General features: G+C 37.0%; 1 protein-coding gene across 7 annotated transcripts in view; it reads right to left on the bottom strand.

Moving 5' to 3' along the window:
* Positions 1–16684, bottom strand: part of LOC123869656 (CUGBP Elav-like family member 4) — an 895280-nt gene that overhangs the window by 320472 nt on the left and 558124 nt on the right. The gene's annotated exons all lie outside the window — the stretch shown is intronic.

Below are 16684 nucleotides of genomic sequence, written 5' to 3' on the forward strand. Positions count from 1 at the left end.
TGTATGATGGTGTTTTGCTTTAAAAAGCGTATTCCGAGATGCAAATGCAAGCCGTGATATTCAGGTGTTGAGAGCGTGAATGTGGATTTAAGTTTGAAGAAAGAAACGGGGTCTTGAAAAGAATAATAGTATCAAAGGATTTTTCAGAGCGCAGCTTGATTCTGTTGGGAGAGCGCTTTTGGACGTTGCTGTAACAAAGGCGGGCGTGTATACGTTAAACGGTTTGCTGAAGTAAGAAAGAAAAGACGGGAAAGGGGGAAGAGTATTGTAATTAAGTTTTTTGTAGTTCTCTTACGTCTTAGCAGATTTTAACACATATATAAATATTCAATGTGAAACATACCTAAAAAATCAATTTATGTAAATCCTAATGGCAAGATTTTTTGCTTTTGAGAGCTTTGACTTGTTATTTTTGTTACGGTTTAATTTACAAGCGATAGTCATTAATTAGAAGTTAGTAATTTTTTATAATTATAAGGAAAAAAAACGGGGGTCCTGAAAATAAAATATAGTGGAGCGGAGAGGAAATGTGTACAGCCAACCAATCAGATTTTTAAAAGATGACGGGATAATTTTTTCGTCATCTATTATGAATCTGATTGGAACACATCTCCTCTCCTCTGCGCTTAGGTGGAGGCCGGCCCTTAAACATAAGTAAAGACGGAAAAGGGGAAAGATTGTTTTCATGTCTTAGCAGATTTTTAACACCCTATATATAATAATTATTGAACGCGAAAAACATCGATTTACATCTACTACAACTTAACGAGTTATAAAATCTAATACTACTAACACTGCATTGGACACGTTGCTTTTTCACGCTCAAAAACATAATTCATCTAATAAAAATTCACACCAGAAATAATAGCGGAATGAGTACGAACTACGAATCAACAATAACACACGACGCTGAAATTGCTTCATAAAACATTCTTCATTCATATGCAAGTATAAAACTTTTAACTCATGTCATAAACCACAATGCAACAAAGTTGACTTTTGAAACGTTTCTGCTACAGCCTGTACATATTAATACGGATCACACTATAATATTATAAAGGCGAAAGTTTGTATGTGTGTGTGTGTGTGTGTGTGTGTGTATGTTTGTTACTCCTTCACGCAAAAACTACTGGACGGATTTAGCTGAAATTTGGAATGGAGATAGATAATATCCTGGATTAGCACATAGGCTACTTTTTATCCCGGAAAATCAAAGAGTTCCCACGGGATTTCGAAAAACCTAAATCCACGCGGGCGAAGTCGCGGGCATCGGCTAGTATAATAATAAAATAATAAAAGAGCGGAAAAGCCTAGTGGTTAAAACTCCAGATTGTCCTTGGGGGTTCCGGGTTTCCAATCCTGGATCATCATCATTCACCCCTGAGTACGGAGTTCCTCTCGGAATGAAAAGGGTTAGGCCATAGTCCATGAGGCTGGCACAATGTAGACTGGCACACTTCACTCATCTTTTGACAACATTATGGTGAACTCTCAAATATGGAAAAAGCATAGGTATTATACAATTGAAGATGCTGTAAATGATTAAAAGAGCGTGGATTGGATCTGCAGCTCGCGCCAGCAATGCGCGGGACTTCAATTACTTTTATGCATGGCATAATTGTAAGTACATCAAATCTTTGAAAAGAGCAACCGCCGTGTTTCTTGCTAGTTCTTCTCGGCAGGAAAGGCCTTCCGAACCAGTACTAGATGCTCTTGACAAAGTCTAATTGAGTAAAAATATTTTGAATTTGAATATAAATGCATGGGATTTCAATTACTTTCATACATGGCATTATATTCTATATCAAATTTTTGAAAAGAGCAATCCGAGTTTCTTGCTGGTTCTTCTTGGTAGGAAAGGCATTCTGAATCAGTGGTAGATGCATTTGACGATCCAAAAGTAATTGTATAAGTTTAATAATAAAAAATTAAAATATCTTTATTTTATCAGGCAACAAAGGCCCACAGTTAAATTAATTGAATAAAAATATTTTTATTATTTTATTTTATTTTAATATTCAATCGAATATACGTGCACAGTACCAATGCATGGGAATGGCAATCGCCTGCCAAGCCTTTGGCAAGCGATTTTGGTTTGGTAAGCCTGTCTGTCTGTCTGTGTTTACGCCCGGCGAAACCTAGGTGGTACGTTTCCTGTCGCTCGGCTTAGGTGGGAGACTTACTCCATTAGGAAAATTAATGTTTTGAATTAGTCGCGGGCGACCGAGGTGACAGCGTGGGCGAAGATGTATCTTGAGGACGGAATAGTGATGCGGATGTCTGCCTGTGTTGACTACACTGTTGTTCGCGATAACGGTAATTTCGTCTGTGCCAGGTATTAGAATGAATTAATGATTTAATTAATTAATAATTTATTCAATAAAATTATTTGCTTTGAAATACCTTCGTGTCTTAAACAGAGATTTGACAGTACAGAACGATACAAGTGTAAATTAAAAATTTATAACACCCCCGAAAAGTGAAGGTTACAGTAACTAGAAAAGAGCTGATAACTTTCAAACGGCTGAACCAATTTTCTTGGATTATAGCTAAGAACACTCTCAATTAAGCCACCTTTCAAACAAAAAGAAACTAAATTAAAATCGGTTCATTAGTTTAGGAGCTACGATGCCACAGATAGATATGCATGATACACAGATACACACGTCAAACTTACAACACCCCTCTTTTTGGGTCGGGGGTTAAAAACGTTAGTTGTTTTCGTATCGTCACATTGTTGTTGTTATGATGTTGTATAGAAGCAGGCGTTACTTTGCGGAAGTCCATGATATACAAGGGACCAAAAGCTTAATTTGCTATAATCCGCTAAACCAGACTTTGTATGGTGACAACATGCAGCATGCGATATGCACCACCCGCCCTATCGCTGCTAAACATGCACGTGCGAAACGTGCGTCGAGTGGTTTTGGGATTTGTGTGGTGCTGCGTGGTGGTGGTGCGTATTGCTTGTTTGGTGGTTGACTTTTCCTGCATCTTTAGCAGTGGGAGGGCGGGCGGTATAATTCATAATAGTCAGTTATAATTTTATATATCTTTCGAAGGTATTTTCCACATACTAAATTATATTTATCATAATAAGTATCACAGATTTGGTAGGAAAATCACACTATCACACTAATATTATAAAGGCGAAAGTTTGTATGTGTGTGTGTGTGTGTGTGTGTTTGTTACTCCTTCACGCAAAAACTACTGAACGGATTTGGCTGAAATTCGGAATGGAGATAGTTAATATCCTGGATTAGCACATAGGCTACTTTTTATCCCGGAAAACCAAAGAACTCCCACGGGATTTCGAAAAACCTAAATCCACGCGAACGAAGTCGCAGGCGTCAGCTAGTAATTAATAATTACTTTATCATAAACTTTACCTGAAATACGTTAAAAAATCTCATATTTAGGTATAACTAACTATACGAGCACAACAATTGGATGCGAACTGACAATGAGTCAATGAAAGCATGCACCCCTAAACAGCTCAAAGAGAGTAATTGGTCTACGTATTAGCGCTCAATCATGATATTGCAGCCAATAATGCAATTTAAATGCAAAAACGCCCGAGGCATTCGCAATTTCCGTGATTTTGTATTGTGCTTGTCTCTTTACAGAGTCAATGTTTGAACCAGAGTGTAAAGGTGTGGTAGGGTAATGTTTGTTTTAAAAGGCTTACCTATGTAAATAATGTGATTTCACTTGTGGTGAAATCACATTATTCACAGGTTACACGAAGTATGAATGTAGCTTCCGTTCGATAAAAATCCGAGTTACTTAGGAAGAAAAAATTCTAAAGTTGCAAGTAAAAAATTTATAGTTGCAAAGCAGAAATATTAAAGCTTACGTGGGAACGTAAACTGTGCAATCTCTTTTTTAAGTCCATTCCAAATAATAGCTAACTAAAGCTTGAATGTGGAGTAGGTAAGTCAGAAGCGGGATTTATACCCAGTAGCTGTTGCGTTTGGTACGCCCGTACGGGACTTCATTTCCTTTCGCTGATGGATGACGGCGTATCTTCAATGAGATTTATAATGGCGTGTCACATTCCCACTGAAGATTGATGCAGACGTGCCTACACCTCTGCGGGAGGTATTGTGTCTTTTTTGTTTCTATTTGCATGTTGTGTGGAGTAAAAACCTCGAATTGCTTTCGATCTATTACCTATACTTTTAGTGACTCCTCTTTTGGCTTCCTTCCTGCATTTTTTTCGACGTTTTTATATTTGACATGACATTTATAACACGCCTGACAAGTGTAGGTTTACATTAACTAGAAAAGAGCTGATAACTTTCTAACAGCTGAACCGATTTTTTTGGATTAGGTATATGTAGTTAAAAACACTCTCGATCCGCAAGCGACCTTTCAAACAAAAAAACTAAATTAAAATCGGTTCATTAGTTTAGGAGCTACGATGCCACAGACAGATACACAGATACACACGTCAAACTTATAACACCCCTCTTTTTTGGTCGGGGGTTAAAAATAAATAAATGTTTTGTTACTGCTTGAATAGTGAACGACAGAAAGCTGAAAATAAACAAATCGAGAGAAATTGAAACTAGGGCTAATTTTCTTCTGAACGAATTTCAGTTTAATAAGTTTCAAGTACCGTGCGCAAATACAGGAGAGCTTTCTTTCTTCTAGCTCTCATAGTTGGATGGGATGGCAATCTGACACAACCGGAGGCAGATCAGGCGCAAGACTTTACGTGCATTCCAAGGCATAAGGTGTAAAACTGCCAACTTTCCTACTTTTGGCTGCTATATGAAAATTTCTTGCTAGAGAAACCTACAAACTTTTTTAGTCTAGAGGCTCGAACTCGGGATTACTACCAAAAAAAATATGGTTTAGGAAAGTGTCATATCGTTTTTTTCCATATTTGCACTCTTACATCTAGACTTACATCCTCAATCACTTACATAGTAAAAGCTCGGTTTAAGGTTACCATATAAATTACTTAAAATAACGGTAACTTTCATTAGTGATTAAATAAATAAAAATTCGCGTCAAATTGACAAACACTTCCTTTACTTTGAAGACATTTCAAAAGAACCGCACTACTTCATCTTAAATAGCCCCAATTTCCTTCAGAAACGCCCGAAATAACCCCAAAACCCTTCGTCCGCTTTCAGAAAAACCAACGCACAGGTAATTCAATTGCTATACCTTCAAAAGGGTGGGATAAAATTCCCTTAAAAAGCTATCCATGAGCTTTGGATCCATACAACCGTTATTTTTATGCATTAACCTGTAGGACTCAAATTGTTCCCCAAGGCTTGGCGCCCTCGCAACACTGACCTCTACTAATACAAGTAGGTACACTGGATCTGCGATTGCCGGCCTGCTTTTGAAGCAACTTGTTTTTCGCCATTTTTGCGCTGACAGCAGCAGTAAGCGTCATAATATGAGCGTATTCGGAATTATATGTTTTTTTTTTAATTTATTTATATGTACATACAAGTATGATAACAATTTATATCTCGCCAAACTGCATAGCCAGACACTCGTCATTTAACGCACTATTGATAGAAAAACCTAACCTTTTGGCTTGACCCAGGACTCAAAGCCGGAACCGGTGAGCCGCTGCTGATTAAGAAAAGTATTAAATCAACAAAGCAGATTTTCGATGGTTGCCTGGAAGAGATCCCTAGATAGCGACAAGGCCGCCACATTGTACCAGCCAATATTTTTGTTTTGCTTTGTATATTGTGTTTTCTGTACTAATTTTGTGGTGTACAGTAAAAGTATATTCATTAATTAATTAATTCATTTTCAACAACTACTTATAACTACAGGACAAACAAACCCACACCACTCCCGCCAAGCCTACAAACGAATTCTGATCACGTAAAACAATTACAATATCGTAACGGATACATTGTCAAAACTCGTTTTGGGAAAGGGAGGTTTATGCGGGTAAGTGGTAAAATAAAATCATGCGAGGAGGTACCCTGGGGGACCGATTACTGAGGCGGCCAGGTTAATGCATAAGTAATGACTGTGGATCGGGGGCTCCTTATGGACAGCCTTTTAAGAAAATGCTCCTCTCACCGCAATGAATGTCTCTTACTCTGGATGTACCAATTGAATTACTGGAGAGTGTCGGCTTTTTCGGAAAGTGGGTGAATGGTTTTGGGTCTTTTTAGTCCATAGTGAAACAAAGATATTTTTTTTATAACCATAAAGTACTGACAGTAGTACTTTATTAGGATTACAATCTAGCCTACGAGTAAAGCTAATAAGTAATATTATGTTAACCTAAACTTATAAAAGTACTTATATCTAAGAGTCCGTCCATTGACATATTTCTTAGTTTATCGTTAGTTATTATTTTAAGACACTTTGTTCTTGTGTTCATTAAATTGCACTAGCACTAAATTTTCACTTTGTTCTTTCTTGTGTTCTTTACACTGCACTAACACTATAACTACACTAGCTCAAAAAGCTTAGTCCTTTTAAGTCTATGTTTTAGGTCTGTGTTGTCGAGGAGCTGGATAGCCTCGACGATGAAACAAAGAATACTTTTAGTTTTGTCCAACTGTTCGTCTGTCTGTATGTCATAGTCATTTAAATTTTTTAGGGTTCTGTACCTCAATAAAAATAGGAACTCTTACTTTGTTGTATGTCCGTCTTGTCTGTCAAGAAAACCTACATGGTTGCATCATTAAAAAAAATGTGTTCACGAAAAAAAATTAATTTACTAAATCACAGACAGATCCGTCATTAACTTGCAGTGTTTTAGATAAAAGTGCTAGCGACCCATCAATTCACAAAAAGCAAAACAACAAAGTTTCATTCAATAAACGTTTGGCAAAATTATGCTGCCATACCCGTTTCAGGTTAGTCCGCTTCCATTTTACACTGCATAATCACTTACCACCAGGTGAGATTGCAGTCAAAGGCTAACTCGTATCTTGATAAATAAAAAAATTAATGCTCTCCAGATGTACATGTCCTTTGAAGTCGACGAATTAACCAATAGTAAAAGAAAATATTTTTCTTTGAAAACGTTTTCAAGAGAAACCTTTTTCATATTTTCATTCCTTTCACGTCGAATATATTATTTAGGTACTAAAACAGAGTTAAGAGATTCTTAAAACTTTTCCCAGTCTCCTTTCTTTGACAGTATCAAAAAATACTAAGGGCGGCCGCAGACAGCGAAATGCATCTAATCAGATTGGCATTTGTCTGTTAGTCACTTGCTAGTGGAATTTTACTTTGTTGCATTCTTGCTTTAAGCTTCTGTTTTCCTGATCTGAAGAATTATTACTTATTATGTCCATGGTTAGTGGTAAGCGCGGCCATTTTGATTGCATAGACATAAGTTTAGAAGTTAGAATTAATCATTTTAGTATGTAAAATTCCTACTGATATTACAAATGCGAAAGTATGTCTGTCTGTTAGTCAGATTTTTACGACCCATCCGCAAAAGTGATTTTTTTTTGATTTGAGTGATTGTTTGATACAGAAATAGCGAGCATATTAAGGACGAATATAAGCTACTTTTTATCCGGAAAAATCAAAGAATAAGGTTGGTACCTTATTCTTTGATTTTTCCGGGAGTTTTTAAAACCGAAATTAACGCAGATGTATTGCGGGCGTTAGTTACCTATAACGTCTCTTTCACTCTTGGTTTTCCATTTGACAGATAGAGTCAAAGCATGCAAGCAGGCTAAGCGCCAAATTACTAAAGAAAGACAACAAAATAGTTGTAAAGGTGACAACAGACTGTACATTCGGAGTGTATGTTCGTCACTTTTGATTCATTTTGTTTTTCAAAGACAAAAAAAGAGTTGTTTGATATCACCATCAAGGAAAACCTGACTGACTGACTGATCTATCAACGGATCATGCTGAAAGGCATGCAGACAGGATATTACGGCGTAGACATCCGCTGCGAAAGAATTTTTGAAAATTCAGCCCTGCCTGTTTAAAATAGGGGTTTGATGTTTGTGTAGTCCACGCGAAGAAAGTCACAAATTATATTTTGCAAAAATGATACGAACTCCGGCAAAATTCGAACTCCTCCAGTTTATAGGAAGCTCTTTATAATTTCTATTTGTAGGTATATCTCAAGGAGATTTCTTTCGGTTTTTGAACAAATCTATAAGCGCCCTTTGGAAGGTACAGTGGGAAAAGAAAGTAAAACGCGCTTTCAACGGTCGGCTGCTAAATGTTTTCTTTTTGAGAAATAAATTGGAAAACCTCTGTTTTTATTTATGAGACCAATTTTACACTGGCGTTTGATATTAAAGTTTTTGCTTAAAGAAAATTAAGGTTTTGTAATAATTAATTATTTGTTGGTACTCCATCTAGCTGGTCAATTATGGAAAAGATGCATCAATTACCTATTGTTATAGTGTCATTCTTGTGATAAATACCTGTAGAGTTACACAGACTTTTTTATCCCAAAAATAAAAGAGTCCCCAAGGGTTTTTTAAAAAAGATAAGTAAAGTAACTTATAGGTAAATCTACTTAGGAGTAGCTAAAGTACACAAGTCTAATCTAGAAAAACAGCGATACAAACAATCGATGTCTTTGAATAAAAATAATAATTGCTTTCCAAACCAATAAAAGCTCAAATCTATAAAAAATCCTGATAGACAAAACAGGTACATTGTAATAAAATAATATTAACAAAATTATCTCTGAAAATTGCACTCTAATACCGACTAAACCGTCAAGTTTAATAAGGCATGTAATAAACAACTGGTAACTCGGCAATTTTTCAGATGTAAAAAGAAAAAGCACTTTCCGACATGATTGTATTAGTTCCGGGGGATAAACGGCCCAGCCCGGTCCATCCCGGGACAGAAAAAATCAGCAATCGAACGCTCATATTTTATCTTTCCCGCTGGTTTGTTATTGGTAAATGTGCAGTTTTTTGTCGGTTTGCCGCTTTTCCTTTATGATGTAATATTTTTTATTAATATCTTATTACTTTTATTGGATACTCAATGGTGCCTACGGCTTTGTCCGTGGATTTAGATTTTTAACAAATGTAGCTTATGCCTATCTCCGGGACGCAAGTCAAAATCGTTTAAGGTGGATGCGATGGGCCTGCCCGCGATATTCAAATTTAATTTGGTTTTTCGCAATTTGTAAACTAATACGATATCATAGGCTTACGGTATTTTAATTGCAACAATGGCGGTATTATCCTCACAGGTTTATATAGAAATTTTTACTTGAAAGGGTCCAGTTTAAGAAATCAGCTCTAGTATCGACTAATTTGTGAGTTATAGTCGATACTAGAACTAATTTTTTAAACTGGATTTTATAAACTGGAAATAAATCAAAGAGGAACTCTTTGATTTTTCGGGACAAAAAATAGCTTGTCAGTTCCCGGGATGCTATGTTTTTAGATACTTGTCGTCATACTTGTTTAACAGGATGGGCCGTGAAAAGCAAGCAGACAGACAGACACACTTTCATCGTTATAATATTAGTATGGATTTCGGAGGTTTTATATTGTTATATTAATGTGAAAACTTTTTAGGTGCGTCGTCGGGTAATTTTGAAATGGGTGAAACTTTAAAGTCGTATCACCAACATGCTATGCTCGGAGTGGCGATAGATGTAGTAGAAGTACGATTTCTAAAAGAAGGAATACATTTTCACAATAGATGTAATCGCCCTAATGCGTTGCCCCCTTTATTGCTCAGTCGTGCAATAAAAGATAAGATCTTGCACTAAAAAAACATAATAAAAGGTAAACTCCCAACTTAAGACAAATAAGAAGAACGGAACGTAATAGCAACACTTAGCCAAGACAAATATGTAAAGAGATAAACTCAAACTAAAAGATTAAACTACCAAAATGTCTTCAAAACGCGACTATACACGTAAGTCATAAACTTTACGAATCAAATTCCAGTCAGAACTCTCTGTTTCGACGCTTGCACTTAAGAGGACGCATGCCGGTGCTTTCTTCATTTAAACGTAGGAGAGTGATTACTATGTTATCTGATATTATACGCTCAAAACTAAGTATTATATCGATTTGTATCGTCATTATCTAGGTTTATTTATATACTAGAGGATGCCCGCGACTTTGTCCGCGTGGATTTAGGTTTTTAAAGATCCCGTGGGAACTGTTTGATTTTCCGCGCTAAAATGCCTATGTCAATTACAGGGATGCAAGCTACCTCGGTACCAAATTTCATACAAATCGGTTAAGCAGATGGATTTTTAAGAATCCCGTGGGAACTCTTTGATTTTCCGGGATAAAAAGTAGCCTATGTCCGTCCCCGGGATATAGGATACCCCTGTACCAAATTTCATCAGAATCGGTTAAACTCGGAATCGGTTGGGCTGTGAAAAGGTAGCAGACAGACAGACAGACAGATAGACAGACACACTTTCGCATTTATAATATTAGTATGCAATGGAATAAAACATTGAAAAAATATTGATTTTAAAGTTACGAGCCTTGAAAGATTTCTACTTTAACACTAACAATTTTGAGCGTAACAAAGATTAGTAGTATAGTATGAAAATTCTAAGACATAGTTAATTCATTAGTTGAAATGACTTTGCAAACATGCATTTAGTAATTTTTTTCTCAAAAACGCTTTTCTTGAACGACTGTTTAACACACACATACACACACACACATCTTTACACACAATGTTAGGTGAAATAAGAAACAGATTACTGCGCGGGCAAATTTGAACGAGCGTACTGCGTGCCCTTAAGACTGCAAACTACAAAACTATGTTAGAGCGTGCAAGTAATTGTGAACTTTAGCGTACGGCAATATAATTTATTGTTATTCCAAGTGATATTGACTCGAAGTTCCTGTGACTTGTATCTTGAAGTGGATGTTAGACGCAGGTGATGCCTATATTTAGTGGATGATTAAGTTTAAGTAGAGGACACCATAATATTGTTGCTTTGGCAGATACTTTAATTTAAGAGTTTAAAATAGCAATCGGGTTTAAAAAATTCTGCCACTTTTTATTTATGGGAGCCGTTTTGAAAATTGTATCATTTGTTATTATAGCGGCAGTAAAAATACATATACCTAGTCTGAAAATTTCAACTCTCTACCTATTCATCATATAGTTCACGAAATATAGCCCGTTGACAGATGGACGGACGCGACGGACAGCGAAGTCTTAGTAATAATACGCCCTAGTGAGAGACCTCGAATCGAAAAAAACGGAACCTTTATAGTATAGATTTGTTGTCCCGTATCTGTCTGCCTGTGTGTCAATTCCTTTTTCCCCATTTTATGGTATACTAGCTGCTGCCCGCGGCTTCGTTCGCGTGGATATAGGTTTTTTAAAAATCTCGTGGGGACTCTATAATTTTCCGGAATAAAAAGTAGCCTATGTGCTAATCCAGGGTATAATCTATCTCCATTCTAAATTTCAGCCCAATCCATCCAGTAGTTTTTGCGTGAAGGAGTAACAAACATACACACAAACACACACACACACACACACATACAAACTTTCTCCTTTATAATATTAGTGTGAAAATACTATGCTTGAGTAAAAGTCTCCATAATATTCAATAATCTGTGAAACGCTGCAATAAACCACGGTGCACACGTCCTAAAAAATGTTCCCTTAGCCTCCAACATTAGCGCCCGTAATAATAAAACTCTGATATCCCCGTAGCTACCTACTTCCCGGAGTCCCGATTCCTTTATTAGCAAACATCCGGGCTTTACGCTGACGAGTTTTTTATTTCCGCTTATCCCGGGAACTCGGATGCTGTATTTTTTGAAGACGTAAAATATTTTATGCCTCGTCGTGAGCTTGACTCGGCAATTAAGATGCGAGTGCGGATGGCGCGAACTTTGTGTGAGATGCTGTTTTATGGGTTTCAGGAGAAACATATTATTCCTTGAATTTATTTCTATCATCATGAACATTATTTGTCAAAAGAGGCTCACAAGAACCAGGCCATTCGAATTAGTGCTCAAAATTGGTTGTCTGTAAACTCGGATTACTGACGATAGTTGAACGTGACAACAAAGGCCGATTGTGCTTCTTTGTCGCTCGTTCCGCGCTCTCGCTTGCACTTCAAGCCTTACATGGAACGCCTCAGAGCGAGGTAACGCCGCGTGAGTCATGTTTTTTCGTGCGTGTAGCCGGCTCTATCGAATTATAAGACGTTGTCACGTCAAAAAGTGCATAAATGCACTGTTGGCGTCATACTTAGTGCTACTTTATTCTTATCTAGGTCTCAGAAACATGGTGAAATCTAAGTATGTATTACAATAAACTAAGGACAGTTATTAAACCGTCAATTAGATTTAAAAATTATCCATAAGTAAAGGTTTAAAATGGAGATAGAATAAGAATAAGAATAATATTACTGAGTAGCCCAAGGCTAAATGGTAGTAGGAATAAGCTGCCATTGTATAATGGTGCTTTTTAGTAGAAAAAATCATCAACATTTCAGCCTGTGGGCGTGCCTAGTGTTATAGCGTTCTTTAGGAAAGGTCTGGAGGCCTACAACTGAAAATAGGCCTTTCCCAAAGAACGCCACTTTACCAAGTCTTCAGTTCTCTGTTCTTCATTCGACCAATTCCCACCCCCCTCTTTATAGTATCTCTCTTTACACTACGCTTACTTGAATGTGATCTCCACTTTAGAACTGTCCGGTTCCAGCGGCCATCAATAATGAAGCAAAAGCATGGTCTGCTTACTGTCACTTCAACTTGCTGATGGTTTTGAAAGAACTTTATATTTACCTTTCCCAACTAACTATGCTTTAAGCTTATATTTATTAGCAAAATATTCTTTACAATAAGATTAATAAGTAACTGTTTGCTATTTAAATTACTATAAACTATAAGTATATGATATACTCGAACCTTAAAATGTATTCGCCGCCGCGCCTGCTAATAATAGCTCGGTTAAAGCTATAGGTACTAAATGTAATGATAGCTAGTACAGAAATGTACCTAATAACCTTAAAAGTTTAAAATGTGGCAAAAACCTCACAAATGTGAGGTACCACTAGGAAATATAAACAGCATTCGAAGAAATTAATAAACCACATCCAAACCAGGAAGACCAATAACTGTTTGCCATTTAAACTGCTATAAAGGTGAATGTTCTCGCTCCTAGGGGCGGGTCTTTTATGAAGCAATCACGCCACCTTTCGACAAAGTTTACGCTCACTTTGAATACGTACAATTACGACGCAATAAATCGGTTGGAATTGTTTTCTGTTGCTTTGGAATACGAATTTATTATTATGTATTGTTCGATATTGCTGATTGATATACTCAAACCCTAAAGTGTATTCGTCGCTCGCTAATAATAGCTCGGTTATTTTGTTTGTTACCTTTTTACTTCGAGAACCGATAGCCATCCACAACCATCCAACGTTGAAAACGTACCAAAAAATAGGCAAAAAATAAGGGCCAAAAGCCCACATGCATTAAAAATAGTTTGTGCATGCCCGCGAATTCGTCGACGTGGACTACACAATTTTTCACCCCTATTTAACCCCCTTAGGGGTAGAATTTTCAAAAATCCTTTCTTGGTGAATGTCTACGTCATTATAGCTATGCCAGCCATTTCAGCTCGATCCGACCAGTAGTTTGATCTGTACGTTGATAGATAGATCAGTCAGTTAGTCAGCCAATATGTGGTTGCATGTCTATTTTTGAGGCTGACTTTGTCTGTGGTGGCGTTTGTTGGCGCGCGTGTTGTGACTTTTTGAGTGTTTTTTTGTTAGAAGTGGCCGGTTTTTGTGTCCCGCTGGTGTTTATTGGTGGTGGAACTGACCGAGGAACTGACTGAGAAGCGCTCTAAAGGGGCGCCGCGTGTATGTCGGCGGGCGCCAGCACAGACGAAGTCCATACTTATACATATAGTTTTCCTAACTTGTAAATAACTACACACTTGACATTGGCTAATCAGTGTAAAAAGCCAGACGAGAGAAAAAAAAAAATTTTTTGAGGCTACACGAAGAATAAAAAAATCTTTCCATAATATCTATATTAACAACACCCAATTTAGTTGGCCTTGTGTTCAATTTCAAAGCAGTACCTTTCTATTATACTTAGTTTGAAGGTCACTCTAGGGACTCATGTCATCAGACCTTAACCGTTATAATTCTTACAAGATTAAAACATGGTCAATTTGGGCCCGAACTTTGCCGCTAGCCGCCAGTTTATACCAATTTAATACGGCAGGTTAATAAGTCATGATTATCAGGCTCTCCAGATATTTGCATTGAGATAGTGGATGGACCTATGAGTAAGACCTAGTAAAGAAAAGCTGTATTGTAGAATAGCTGATCCTTCCCGTCTTCGCATCCATACTTATTCTTATAACTTATATGTAAAAAAAAAAGGTTCCGATGAATTGAGAACCTCCTCCTTTTCAAAGTCGGTTACAAAGGAAAATCTGATAACTGATCTATCAACGCACAGCTCAAACTACTGGGCGGATCGGACTGATAGCTATCATGACGTAGACAAAGTATGTTTGTCTGTGTATATGTTTATATAGATAGACAGTATCGGTGTCCGTCCGTCCATCCATCCATCTGTCCGTCCGTTTACCTGTCTGTTGGTCTGCTGGCTTTGCTCGGCCCATAACCGATTTTGACCGAAATGATAACTTTTTATCTCGGAAAATCAAAGAATTCCCATGGGATTTTAAAAACCTAAACCCACGCGGATGAAGTCGCGGGTTATCATCTAGTACATTATAAATCTTGTGAAATGTTTTGAATCTTAATGAAACCAGTAGGTAATGAAATGAACTGCTAAAATTAGTGACCAATTTTTTTAAATCGAAACTGAACCTTTTACTAATAGAGAGGAAAACTCATAATTATGTGCAATGAACGTTTACAGTAAATCGATATGTTACCAATCAGAAATACCTCTAGATATGAAGAACTACGATAATATTATTAATTTATTTAAAAAAGCGCTCTATTTCAAGAACATGAAAGCACATTTTAATGTCAGCAGCATCTGAATTGATGTTAAGTTCCCTTGAAAATTTTTAGGCTTCCCTAACAGAACTTTAAGCAATATCCCAGTACAACAGTTTTGTGGCTTCCAGCTACCCTGATTTACGGATTAATTAAACCTGAACTATATTTCTCATAAAAATAAGGTTGGAATTAGCTCGGCGCTGGTCCACTTTGTGATCGTAGTGCCATAGGCTTTGGATTGTAATCAAGCAGCTATATTATTTTCCTTTGGCAAGACGTGTCTAATAAAGATTCGACGAGGAAAATTTATTTCAAAGGAGCATTTTATTCGATAGCGTATAAATTTTTCATAGTAATTTGATTTTAATAAATAAATTTCCAGTTTAAATTAGTTGGTAACTTCACGTAACGTTGTTCAAAAATGATTATGAATTTTTTGTACTTTAGACAAAATAGAAATTATATCTATAAACGTATTATACTAAGCGACATGTCGAGATGGCAATCGGGGTATGAGGCGGGAGGGCCTGTCGCATACTAAAAAAAATTATAAATTTATTTTATTTTTATTTTTCATGTACCAAAATTGTAGTTACAAAGTAATAATAAATTAAGTAAAGTAAATCTACGGCTACATAAAAATGCTTATCCTGACTGACTAACTGACTGATCTATCATCGCACAGCCTAGCCGATGGCGTAAGAATTTCAATCCGTAGAGGTTTATTCAGGAGAATCCTACGGAATATTTAAATAACTAAATTCCCGCGGGAGAAACAGGTTTGAAATATTATATCGGTGGGATATTGGAGATCAGAAAACAATAGTGAAACATGTCACGGCGTGGAGATTTGAGCGTATCGAATGAAGCCGACCGTCACCGCGTCACGTACTGTTGCAAACAATTAAATCTTTCGGTGTCACGTCACGAACCCGGATAAAAAACTGTGCATTCACCCGGTTTATTAACATCGATATGAGAAATTATTCATTCCCTACTCATTTCGTAAAAATATTATCTCTCTCGCACTTTCGTCATTACTCTCTCTTTCTTTCTTAGCGTTGTATGCCTCATTGCTAATGATAGTGACCTCTTCTTATGGTAGAGGGTCCGTACAAGGCTCAATATCGCAACAGTCAGAGAGTGAACTGAAAATCTGAAAGGTCAACGGCTTAAACCTTACCAGTTGCACTACATCCGTACCTTCAGCTCAAACCCTGGGTCTGAAATTTGGAGATTATTATACCTATATAGATTTTCTCTATAACATAGACTCCCATTATGAAGGGATTTTGAAAAATTCTTAAAAAAAATTAATCCAAGCGGGAAAAAACCGAAATAAATATATCGGTATATTTAGTACTAGCCGATGTCCGCGACTTCGCCCGCGTGGATTTAGGTTTTTCGATATCCCATGGGAACTCTTTGATTTTCCGGGATAATGTAACGACCTTAGATTTTACACCAAAGTGTTATAAAATTATATTAAAATAATATTAAAATTTTTGCTTCAATTTTATCAAAATCAGGTCAGTGAATACTTATAGAGATGTACTTACACATACGAACATAAAATTAATTCCATTAGACGTTTCAATCTTAATGTGGGCCGTCCGCATTTTCGAAAAGAGGCAAACACGGTTTGGCATGTCGGTGATGCAGCGGCGCGATCGACCGCGGTCGAATTGCGTCGCGAACGATGTGTGCGCGGGCGTTAGTGCTCGAGAGTCGAAATCAAAACGTGAACGACGT

Source organism: Maniola jurtina, chromosome 11 (genome assembly GCF_905333055.1).
Source record: "Maniola jurtina chromosome 11, ilManJurt1.1, whole genome shotgun sequence".
Taxonomy (NCBI): Eukaryota; Metazoa; Arthropoda; class Insecta; order Lepidoptera; family Nymphalidae; genus Maniola; species Maniola jurtina.